This window comes from Nicotiana attenuata, unplaced genomic scaffold (genome assembly GCF_001879085.1).
Source record: "Nicotiana attenuata strain UT unplaced genomic scaffold, NIATTr2, whole genome shotgun sequence".
NCBI classification, from domain to species: Eukaryota; Viridiplantae; Streptophyta; class Magnoliopsida; order Solanales; family Solanaceae; genus Nicotiana; species Nicotiana attenuata.
The window spans coordinates 300,005-312,214 of NW_017671118.1; the positions used below are offsets into that span (position 1 = coordinate 300,005).

At 38.6% G+C, this 12,210-nt stretch overlaps 1 long non-coding RNA gene across 5 annotated transcripts; it reads right to left on the reverse strand.

Annotated features, from left to right (window-relative positions):
* Nucleotides 1–1,735: 1,735 nt before the first annotated feature.
* LOC109206026 lies at nucleotides 1,736–11,505 on the reverse strand. 5 transcript variants are annotated; one of them, XR_002064779.1, is made up of 3 exons: nucleotides 10,347–11,505; nucleotides 9,955–10,249; nucleotides 1,736–2,450 (listed from the first exon to the last, which is right to left on the reverse strand). It is a non-coding gene; the product is annotated as an uncharacterized LOC109206026 (long non-coding RNA). The 5 variants fall into 5 exon arrangements; XR_002064781.1 differs by having other exon boundaries at nucleotides 9,955–10,031; nucleotides 10,131–11,505; XR_002064778.1 differs by having other exon boundaries at nucleotides 1,736–2,043; nucleotides 2,181–2,235; nucleotides 9,955–11,505.
* Nucleotides 11,506–12,210: the final 705 nt, after the last annotated feature.

Below are 12,210 nucleotides of genomic sequence, written 5' to 3' on the forward strand. Positions count from 1 at the left end.
AACCTTGCTCCACGCAGGGGCGTATCTAGAGTACAGTGTATGGGTTCCCGGGAACCCAGTAAATTTACTAAATATCTATAAATATCTAACGGTGAACCCAGTTATTATAGTATATTAATTTGAGATTGCGACAGGAACCCATAAACTTCAAATTCTGGATCCGCCTCTGGCGCCACGAGTATGAGTAATAGTGACCACTTGTAAAAAAGGCTGCTCATTTTATAAAATTTTATAAATATGCATGATTTTAACTCTTAGCAGAAGCGACTATTCTGGGAAGAAAAAATATGGGATAGTGTATTGAAATCCTAGCAACTATCTACGAATATTTGGATGGATGGAATTATTCTGATTTTGAGTTCAAGCCTTTGAGTATAGAAAAACTTTTAATAAGTAACGGTTATTTTTTATTGAGTACAAATTCAGATAATCGAGCTAGTAGATACCAAATTCAGCTAAGTATATCAAAAAATATTGTTAACACCCTACCTATTCTTGCCTCTTGGTATTGCCATCCTTATATGGAAGGACAAGATTCAAATGCTTGAACTCGTGTTCAAATATCTCCCTACCAAAAATCAAGGGAGTGACATAACGTAAAGACAAAGTTTAAAACGTGATTCTTAAATTATTTTTAATAAAAAAACATTTTTCATCTCTTTGCGCTATTATTCTTAGGACGACTTCTATTTGTCGCCAATTTTCTTCCCCTTTTCTGGGATGTCACATATTAAAATAATGATACGAAAATATCGAAGTAGCTTTCATATCCTGCAACTAGATTTCATGTTTTTTGTCCCATGCCGGAAATTCATGCCTTGCCTCACTTTAGGGGTTTACTTAGTGAAAAATTAGTCAACAAAAAAGATTAACAATAGCAATTATGCATAATCATAAGAGTCAAAGATAGATTAATTAAAAAATATCAACTGAAAAACGAATATGTCTTTGCTAGTGGTTTCAGCAACATATTCATTTTCTATCCTACCTTAGTTGAAGACATTTTTCTGTTCATCTAGCATGCTTAATTTATTTTAAGTAGCAGTTGAAATTGCACTTATATTCCAATTGGACCTGGCTATTATTTCTAATTTCATACTTCTAAGTTCTAATCATTGTCAATTAACTCTCTCCATCTCAACCGTCAGAACCCCAAAAGGCACAAATAAAAATAATATACAAAATGCACAAATAATTGGCAATTGTCAACAGGATATGTGCTTATTATGAATATTATAAATCTTTTCTTGATTTGGAGTTACATTGCAAAATATCTTTATAACTGACAATATACTAACCATACAAAATATAGGTGTTGGTTACCTTTGGTCAATAGTAGATGGTATTACCCAAGTTTCGATAATCCAAGGTTTTACAATATAAGTATGCTGTTAATGAGTATGAAAGATAGTTCAAGGACTTGCTTTCACTAAAGAATTTAAGTGCAAGGTTTCGGTTATTGGTTTACTTCATCATGCAATACTTTTTAACTTTTTCTAATCAGGATTTAAGAATGTTTACGCCACTAATCGGTGAAAATCAAAACTATCCATATTTATAAGGTCAATCTGACCATTTTAGTTGTGTACAAGCTCACAGTTCAATGAGATTTACATCTAATAGGAGTACCTCCTAAATAAGGTCAAAGGGTGCATTTTTCTTGTAACTACTAGGAATTAAATACAAAAAGAAAGTGCATGCTCTAAAACAAAATTGGAACATTAGGAGTAAGAAGTAGAAAAGACAAAAAGATAATCAAACAGCGACTTGAACTAGCAGTCAAGCCAGCGTATAAGGGGACACAGAATAAATACAAGGAACAATCTGTAGGTAACATCCTGGATAATCACTCTCTTTTATGGCACCTCGCGAAAAAATAGATAGAAAGCAAATATATAGAACTAGTAGTAAAGCATCAAAGATTTTCGTATTCTTCATCAATAGCAACCAGCTAGGATTGAACTGGAGAGGACCACTAACTCTAAGAAAGCAAATGCAGACACAGTTCATAACTGGCATGGCAAAAGCCCAAAAGAGGTCAAACTGAAAGGGAAAAGTGCAATAATGTGAGGCAACTTAGATAAGAGATCAAAGCATTCGTAAATGAGTCAGACTTGAATGAATGCAATAATATGCTTCCTGTCACACCTTGATCCTTAAACATACAGCTGTAGATTTACCTTGCATATTAAAGTACTTCAGTGCGAGGAGAATAATCTACCTTGCATATGAACCCTGCGATGAAAAGATGGATAACTATGAATTCTGGTAGCATTTACACTACAAGAGTACAACAGTGACATATAGACGAGGGCGAAACAAAATCAAACAGGGAGGTTGAAATTTGAACTTTCAGCTAATTTATACGGAAGATCTTGCAGCAGAGTTCGACAATATCCTTGTTGTCTCATGGACTTCTATGCATTTTGCTGCAACAGTCATAGTGCCTGCTGCACAAATCAAGTATTTACACCAGTTCACAAGTATGCAATTCATCAAAAAACTGCCTCCAGAAAGCTCTTTAATCTTAAACAAGAACAGAAGTTTAAGAATCAAAATTCATTTACTCAACCAAATGTGTTAGTTACATAACCCTTCCAATTTGAGTGATTAAGCAATGACACGTAAACGCATAAAGTAGGCTCTTTGATCTTGAGTTAACAATTCCACTCATTTGGGTTCGTCTTGCCAATACTGAGATCAAGGCAAGAATTCCCTCCTGCCAAAATTCCCCCTAACCCAAAAAAGAAAACGACTTGACTCCAAATTAGTGAAATGATGGTAAATTCTTAAATTTTAATGGATGATCCTTTCTGAAATATGCTTCACTGTGACCAGCATAAATGGCACAACTAACCCCAGTGTGAGGACAAACTTCCTATAATATGAAGCCGGTTGAAAAGAGAAATCTTGGACATTCCGTCAAAAGCGAAGTAACACCTGCAGTTTATCAGGTCTCCTCTTCTATGAGCTGTATAGTTCTTCAACACTTAATCAAAGACACCAAATTCCAGTTAATTTGTCTCCTTTTGGAACAATCTTTAGTTTTTCTTTATGGATCTCACTTTCATGCTAAAGAAATAAACATTAACAAAGAAATGTCTTCTAGTTTCATTTAGTTTTTCATTGATCCAAATATTCATTACTTTTCCTTAACGAGGAAAACCAGATTTATTTACAGAAGAGATCTGACACATCTATTGTCAAGTGAAATATTTGCACATTTTTTTAAGCTAATAGAGAAACACCATTGTGTTGGTACGGTTTAGGTTTGTGTTACACATTGCTTTAAAGCACCAATAGTAGAACCATGCAACATGAGAGATTATTATCATAGGCCAAAAAGCAGTAGGTTGTTGTACAGTTTGTCATTAATCACATAATTTCATTTGTGAGAGGCAGAGAGAGTGAGCGGCAGCAAGATAGAGAGAGAGAGGAGGGGGGGGGGGGGGGTAGGAGTCAGAGAATTAAAGAACAGTTGATGGCATTTGTGGAAGCTGGAGAGAGAGAGAGAGAGAAGGCATGGATGGATACGGAGTTGACGAAAGAGGAGGAAGAAGGTTAAACAGTAAATTGTCTTTTTGAAGAGATTCTTAGCAAAGGAACTTGAAGACCCAAGATCAGCAAATCCATACTACACCCTGCTTTTCATTTTAAGCAAAAACGACTAAAAGGATGCCTGGATTTTTCTTGAAATTGACTCTTGCCATGCAAAGTCTTGAGCCTAAATTTTTCAAGGTAACAAATAGCTCTAATTTTCAGCATTTTCTACTAGAATGAAAATGGACCAGCAAAAATGTACCCACAACAAAACACATTGCAAGAGACACGTTCCTTCCTCAAATTTTTTGTATTGATACTCATATCTCTAAACAGGAAGAAGAGGTCTGCTCGTGGTAGCCCGACGATCAGGTGGGGAGTCTTAACTAAAAATAAAGATCTGGAGGGGAGGCTATCGTCCATGGGAGCCTGGAGGAGTAGTGGGGACGCGAGCGCTATATGGACGATGACAGCAAATTGTGTAAGGGAGGCGGCAAGAGAGGTGCTAGGGGTCTCGAAGGGTTTCTCTGGCAGGCATGAAGGCGACTGGTGGTGAAATGGAGAGGTCCAAGGCAAAATGGAAGCGAAGAAGGCAGCGTACCTAAGGTAGTAGGGAGCACAAGCGAGGAGGAGATGAGAGCGAACCGAGAGAGGCATAAGGTAGCGAGGAAGGAGGCAAAGTTGGCGGTTACAGAGGCTAAGGCGGCGTTTGGTCGTCCGTACGAGGAACTGGGGAAAAGGCAGGGATAATAAGTTATTTCGGCTGGCTAAGGCGAGAGAGAGGAAGGCTCGGGACCTGGACCAAGTGAGGTGCATCAAAGACGAGGACGGTAGAGTGTTGATGGGGGAGGCTCAGATTAAGCAAAGATGGAAGACTTACTTTCATGGACTTCTGAATGATGAGAGGGACAGGGATATTGTGCTAGGTGATCTGGGGCATTCAGAGAGTTTCCAAGACTTTAGGTATTGTAGGGGCATTAAGGTCAAGGAGGTCGTGGGGGCTATGCGTAAGATGAGCATGAGAGCGACCGGGCCAGACGAAATTCCGATCGCGTTTTGGAGGTGTGTGGGTAGAGCAGGCTAGGAGTACCTGACTGGGCTGTTCAATGTTATTTTCAGGAAGAAGAGGATGCCGGACGAGTGGAGGTGGAGTACGGTGGTACCATTGTACAAGAACAAAGGTGATATCCAGTGTTGTAACAACTATAGGGGTATCAAGTTACTTAATCATACCATGAATGTTTGGGAGAGGGTGGTGTAAGTAAGGGTGAGGAGGACTGTGTCTATATCTGACAACCAGTTCGGGTTCATGCCTGGTCGATCGACTAAGGAAGCTATCCACCTTACTAGGAGGTTGGTGGAACATTACAGGGATAGGAAGAAGGATCTGCACATGGTGTTTATTAACCTGGAGAAAGCATATGACAAGGTCCCTAAAAAGGTTCTCTAGAGATGCCTGGAGGCAAAAGGTGTGCCGATAGCTTACATTAGGGCGATCATGGACATGTATGATGGAGCTAAGACTCGGGTTAGGACAGTGGGAGGCGACTCGAAGCATTTCCCGGTTGTTATGGGGTTACATCAAGGATATGCGCTCAGCCCGTTCTTATTTGCCCTGGTGATGGACGCACTGACACACCACATTCAAGGGGAGGTGCCATGGTGTATGTTATTCGCTGACGACATAGTCTAGATTGATGAGACACGAGGCGATCTTAACGACATGCTGGAGGTTTGGAGGCACACCCTTGAGTCTAAGGGTTTCAAGTTGAGCAGGACTAAGACAGAATATCTGGAATGCAAGTTCTGCGCCAAGTCGGGGGAAATGGGCATGGACGTGAGGCTTGGAGCACAGGTCATCCCCAAGAGAACTAGCGTTAAGTACTTGGGGTCGATTATCCAGGGGGAAGAGAGATTGATGAGGACGTCACACACCGTATAAGGGTGGGGTGGATAAAATGGAGGTTAGCATCAGGAGTCCTGTGTGACAAGAGAGTGCTACCGTTAATCAAAGGTAAGTTCTATAGAGTTATGGTTAGACCGGCCATGTTGTATGGGGCAGAGTGTTGGCCGGTTAAGAACTCTCATATCCAGAAGATGAAAGTGGCAGAGATGAGGATGTTGAGGTGGATGTGCGGGCATACTAGGATGGATAAGATTAGGAATGAAGTTATTCGGGAGAAGGTGGGCGTGGCTCCTATTGATGACAAGATGCGGGAAGCAAGGCTCAGATATTTCGGGCACGTGCGGAGGAGGAGCCCTGATGCTCCAGTTAGGAGGTGCGAGAGTTTGCCCTGGCGAGGTAGAGGGCGGCCTAAAAAGTATTGGGGAGAGGTGATTAGACAGGACATGGCGTTGGTGCATATTTCCGAGGACATGACCCTTGATAGGAAGGTGCGGAGGTCGAGCATTGGGGTTGTAGGTTAGGACGTAGTCGAGTCCAGGGGTGAGGCTAGTTCGATATAGGTGGTCTTAGATTGCTAGGGGTTTATGCAGTATTCTCCATATCCCTACGTTTTCATAGCATCGGGCTTATTTTCTGGTTTTGTTATTGCATTTCAACTATTTTCTAGTTCTTATGATGCTAATATTATTTCTTTGGTTTCTGTTTGATGGTACTAATCTATGTTGCTCGGACTCTTCAAAAATTTTGTTGGGTGTATGTCGGAACCTCCAAATTTAGTGCATATTTGGAGGATCCGACAAGGGTGCGGCAGCACTTTTGGAGAGTCCGAGCAACATAGGTACTAATATATTGTCATTTCCCTCTTCTTCTCGTCTTTTCCATCTTCTTGAGCCGAGGGTCTTTCGGAAACAGCCTCTCTACTCCTTCGGGGTAGGGGTAAGGTCTGCGTATACACTACCTCAGACTCCACTTGTGAGATTTTACTGGGTCGTTGTTGTTGTTACTTATATCTCTAAACATAAATGGGATGATTAGATTAACAGTGAGATATTTTTTTCCTTTTGGATTTGATAAATTGAGGTCATTTTGAAAGAATGGAGCATGATTAGGATCCTCCATTCACCTTTCGGTGCTTATACCATGAAAAACAAACTGCCACCTGTATCTTGTATACATCTTCGATTGACAGAATCAAGGATACAAAAAAGAGAGAGAAATCAGTTTGTGCAATTATAAAGAAAGCCAAAGTGCACTCCAATAGCCACTGAACTATAATTTTCAGGAATACGCCAAAGAGGCCATATTTTAAAAATGGTGATATCAGGGCAAATAGGCATGCACGTCGACTAGTTCACAAGTATCGGGTAACCCAATCCATCAAGGCTTGGATAGATGGGAAGAATTCACCTAATTTCACCTCTACTAAAATTTGAACTTTATTTACTCCAATTCTTCAGCCATTAGGCCACCCCCTTGGGGTAACAAGAGGCCATCTAATCCTATTCATTTCACAACTTTCCAGATTGCAGCAGCACATAAGATGCAAATTCATACTCAACATACTATGCATCTATTTTTTATGATCTCATCTTTGGCTCCTCAATCCATGACCATTACTCATTCCACATGCCCCTAAAAATCCAACCAAATAAACCCAAAAATAAAAAGGAGAAGAAAAAGCAGAGAGCAACAAAGTCAATGAGAACACTACCCTGAAACTTAGGAATTGATCTGAAAAATGTGCAATGTGTAAAGCCTCAAACAATCGGTAAGCTCCTTGAAATGAGAATGGTTACCCTATTTCCGTTGCTAATGGTGGACGTCCCAGAACAGACTTTGACGGAAATTAGTTGGGAAGGCGGACAACATCACGCTCTAGTGTTTCGGTTGTAATACTCTTGAAGCAAAGAATCAATTTTATCTTTGGCTTGTGCTTTCCTTATCAGGAGTTTAACAGAGAAGAAAACAGATGCATAAGGGGCAGGTAAGTAGAGGCACATTGATGTGCTGAAAACGTGGCTGCACACCAGGAGAGTTACGAGAGTAGGGAGCCGAGACATGCTTATATGATTAAGGGATGAGGAATTTTCGTTTATCACCCCTAGTCTCCTCATGTCCTTCTCGAGTCCGTTACCTCGTGAAACCAAAATGACTTGAACATATTCTTTGCTGTTCTTATCATAGCAGATTAGAATACAACGAGGCCAAACACTTCAATTTCCTGCTTCATTATTGATTCCTAGATTTCACCTAAACTAAAAATGGGATATTCCAGGACCAAATTAATAGTACTATGAACTAATGAGAATTAAGACAAGTAAATGAGATATATTGAAGACTTGGAGATTTGAACAAGTACAAAGTGTTATACATAGACAAGTAAAAATATTTTTCCAGTGTGAAAATATCCATCACAGAACTCAACACTTCAAATTAATACTAATACTTATACACGTTTACCTCAAACAAAAAGTGGAGAAACTAACTTGAGTTTGCTTATTATTGAAATAGAGAAAGTAAATATCGCTGGAAATCGTGTGTGAAAGTTGTTGGAGAAGTCATGGTGGATGAGATCTTGCTAGGAAAATTGTTGCAAGAATATTGTTTGGAAAGAGGCACGCTGCATGGCTGGATGGTCAGTAGAAAGAGGCACCGCGCTACCAGAACGATCATTGAAGGAGGCATGACTCTGCCAAAACAATCATCGAGGAAAGGCATGAAGCCACTTGAATAATTCCTTGAAAAGAGGCAAGTCGCTGCTGAAGCGATTGCAGAGCAGTGGTACTGGAACGGTCACTAAAGAGGTGTGGTTCCCTGGAGCAATCGCTGAAAAGAGGCACAGTGCCGCCAAAGGGGTTGTGGGGCTGTCAAGACGAGGAAAGGTGCGAGAATGATCGCTGGACAGAGGCATGACGCGCTAGAGCAACTGCTAAAAAGAAGGGTGGTGATCCCATAATGATTACCAGAAAGAGGAAGCAATTAAAAAAACACGATTACCAGAAAGAAGAAACGAAGAAGAGAATTTTGCTAGGCGGAGGACCCTATCATTAGAAAGAAGAAGATCCTTTAGCCGGGCAGGCAGCGTAAGACCGCGGGTAGGCAGGAATTGCTTGAAACTTTATAAAGATCGTATCGAATTTGATATCACTTATCAAAATAAGGGAAGTGCAAGAGATATATTGAAGGCTTGGTAATGTGATGGATACAAGGCATATCACTTTATAGGTGTTTAAGACAAGACACCTATGGTGTTAGTCCAACGTGGAAAAATATCTGACATAGAACCTAACACTTAAAGTTCAAACATTCTAACTCTTAACATTTCAGTTATAACAATTACCATTCTTAGAATGGATACAGTGTGGATAGAGTTACTCAATACATGCGCTGGTGGTGGAAGGTAGTAGGCACCCAGTGGATTGGTCAAAGCACGTTCAAGCTAACATGGACACCAACGTTATTTAAAGAGCACAAGGAATTTTAAAAAAGAAGGGAAGAAGATTCAACTCTCTGTCAGACAGGCCAACAGGTAATTGATCTTATTAACCATCTTAAAATCCCCTCCTAAAGGTCCTTGGGAGCATTAAGAGTGCAATGAAAATGGAAATTGCTTCCCTAAGAAATTGCCAGCAGTCCACAGTTTCTGGGAAGCATATCAGAACATAACAAGTTCTGTCCAGTTCCATAAATATTAAACGTTATAAATCAAATATTTCTGCTTCAACTAACAACTTATGATGAATAAGTCAAAAAATTTAATTTAATGCACACACTAGTTTTCCTCCTTTAAGGATATAAATAACAGACTGATGGATAAACTAACACCTAGAAGGGTGTTTTAGGCTTTTAGCACACGAAGATCAACAGCAGCATGAGTGATCACTTTTGCATAAATGCACTAGATTGTAACATTTCAATATAGACCCAAAAATACTGTCACACGTTTTGATTATGCTGCATGGAAGAAACAAATTACCTAGCCAACTAAAAGATAGTAAGATGCTTAGTATAGGAACTCCTAGTGAAATTTTGCCTTTAATCATCTATAGGCATGCAATATCATCAAGTTTGGGCATATATGATGAATTTATTATATATCTGGGAATTAATTTATTTAGGTTATTCATTGCAGCTCTATTTGCCCTTTGTTTGGAACATAGCTTTCCAGAAGCAATGACTTTGCCTCTTACAACTCAAGGATTCAGCGGCACAAACCAATAGAACGAGTCCCGTTCATGTAAGGTTGCAACAGTGATTATTTGGCGTTCTCATGATGGGACCTTACTTTTGGAATTTTCTTGTTAAAGTTCTGCATATATACCTTTTCTTTTGCTAGAACTCCAAAATAAATTTCTGCCCTTGTTTCTTTCTGTTACTGCAGGAAAAAGTGCTTTTATCCTTGTTTTAATCTAATTCAATCCATATTCAGGCAAAAATATATCAGCAATATAGATGCATCAAGCAGTTACGTCCTTTCTACAAGAAAAGCAATCAACTTTTTAGCTTACAATGGTTCCAATGATGAAAAGAAAGCTCCTTTGTCACCCTTCTCCCACATCCCACACCCCACACCTGCACTTGGATCCTATGAAAGGGAAAACACCTCCCTAAATTACAACAAAGAAACAAAAGAAGCTATCGGTGAGATTGCTAGAATATAATTTCAGCTAAAAAGTCAACTTACAGTTGAAAGAATGCAAAATTGAAGTTCTGAAACATCTCAGATTGGTAGCTCTCACTAGAGTAAATCACATCTTTGGTTCAAACCACAACGACCGGGTACGCCTTACTAGTCCATTTCAGCTGATATAGGTATAGCAGTGCAATAGTATGTTATCCCACATATACGTTTATCTTTAGAAATGCATATAAAACTACTAGTAGGAACAGCACCACATACCTCAGCAGCTAAAGATGCCTGCTAGGTCATGCATACATGCCATCCATCTTCTATCTTCAACATAAATCTTTGGCTTTATGCTTGTATCCACACTACTTAAGATACATCAACAACTATTCTAACATCAAATAACTGCTCGGAACCTTGACATAACTATTGACACTTGATTTTGATTCCATTTAATGATACTCTCCACTTGCCCGTCGCTAATGCGGACAAGAAATTTTTCACATATAAAAAGCAGTTACAGACTCATGGCTTGATTCCTAATTGAAGAAACTATATACCGACCATTTGTCTCCTTATTGAACCAAAAAACAATTGGATCACTTGTCTACTTCAACACAAAGATTTAGAATTTAGACAGGACATTGAAGCTTATAACATAGCATATACATTGATTTTGAGTGTGTATATATCAATGACATTCATATATTTACAAAGAGCCAAACATCCCAGCAGTTAAAGAAATTTTCTTTCTGCAACCTTTTATTGGATATATGGAGAGATTTCATAACCAAAATGCACATGAGAACATATAACTCAAGTAGTCACCATATGTAAATTCCATTTTCAGCATCCATACAGTAAAACACGGAAAGAACATCAATTGTCTCCTAATTCTATACCTACCAATCCAACTTCTTTTCAGTTGTCCGCTGACATTAACATAGCTTATAATAAAAGTATTTCAACACAGTCAACAAAAGGTATAAGATCATCAACTTAATTTTTGATTCACCAAAAGGATGAAAAGCTTTAATACAAAACTAAAATTGATTTCAGTTCAGTAATTGACCATATCATACAACACTTTTGTATACTGAAAGGCGCACTTATATGTACAAGCAGATATAAAATTAAAACACTGATTAAGGTATCTCATGGGTAGGAGTAGAAGCAGCAGAAACAGCGACAACAGCGCCTGAAGCAGCTACAGAACATATAGCGTGGCCGTGACCGGCGATTGCCGGTACCGGAGTTTGATGTGGAAACTGGCACAGCGTTGTCCATTGGACCTTTGTGTAGATGAATTCTTATTCAAATTCTCAATTTTCGTGAGAGTATTTGACGGCACGTTTTCTGTGTCCTGTTAGATTAATGTCCCACTATATATGCGCATTGTATAACATTTCCTTTTTTTCTAGAGCCGTAGGCAATGTTGGTGCAAAGAATATTTTGTATTGTTAAGAAATGGGACAACTTTTAGCCAAAATTATTCCTTATTTTTAGGATATGCTTAACTTAGTTCTCTAACTATAATAGTGAGCACTATATGTCCTCTAAGTTTCCAAAATTTGAGCATTTTTAGTCTTACTAATAGAGAACACCTACTTCCATTAAAAATCTAACAGAGACATAACATATGTTTTGCACATTATGCTTAAGCAGAAGAAGTTCCACTCTTTCAAGACCCTTCCTTCTCAAATCTATTCCTTTTATCTATACTACAATAGATATTTATCTCTATTATAGTAAGTAAAAAACCCTAGCCTTTTTTTATAATATTTTCAAGTCTTTACTACTTTGGCGATCCCACTATGATTATTAGAAAAAATAATAAAATAATATAGATATTCCTTCTTAATTTTTTTGTGAAATCTTTATTATTTTTACAATATTTTACTGATTTATGAAGTTCTATAATATAGTGGCACTAATCTCGAATTTTATATGTCATGCAATAGGTGAATAGTATAAAATAAATATTGTATGTGAACTCCATTCTTTATTCCATCATTTAGTGGTCCCAATACGTAACCATTATTAAGTAGTATTTTCTACTTTTGCATAGCCCATATAGTTGCAGTCCTTCTTTATGCCTGAATAATAGTTCAAATTTTTTTGTTTATGTAGATACTCT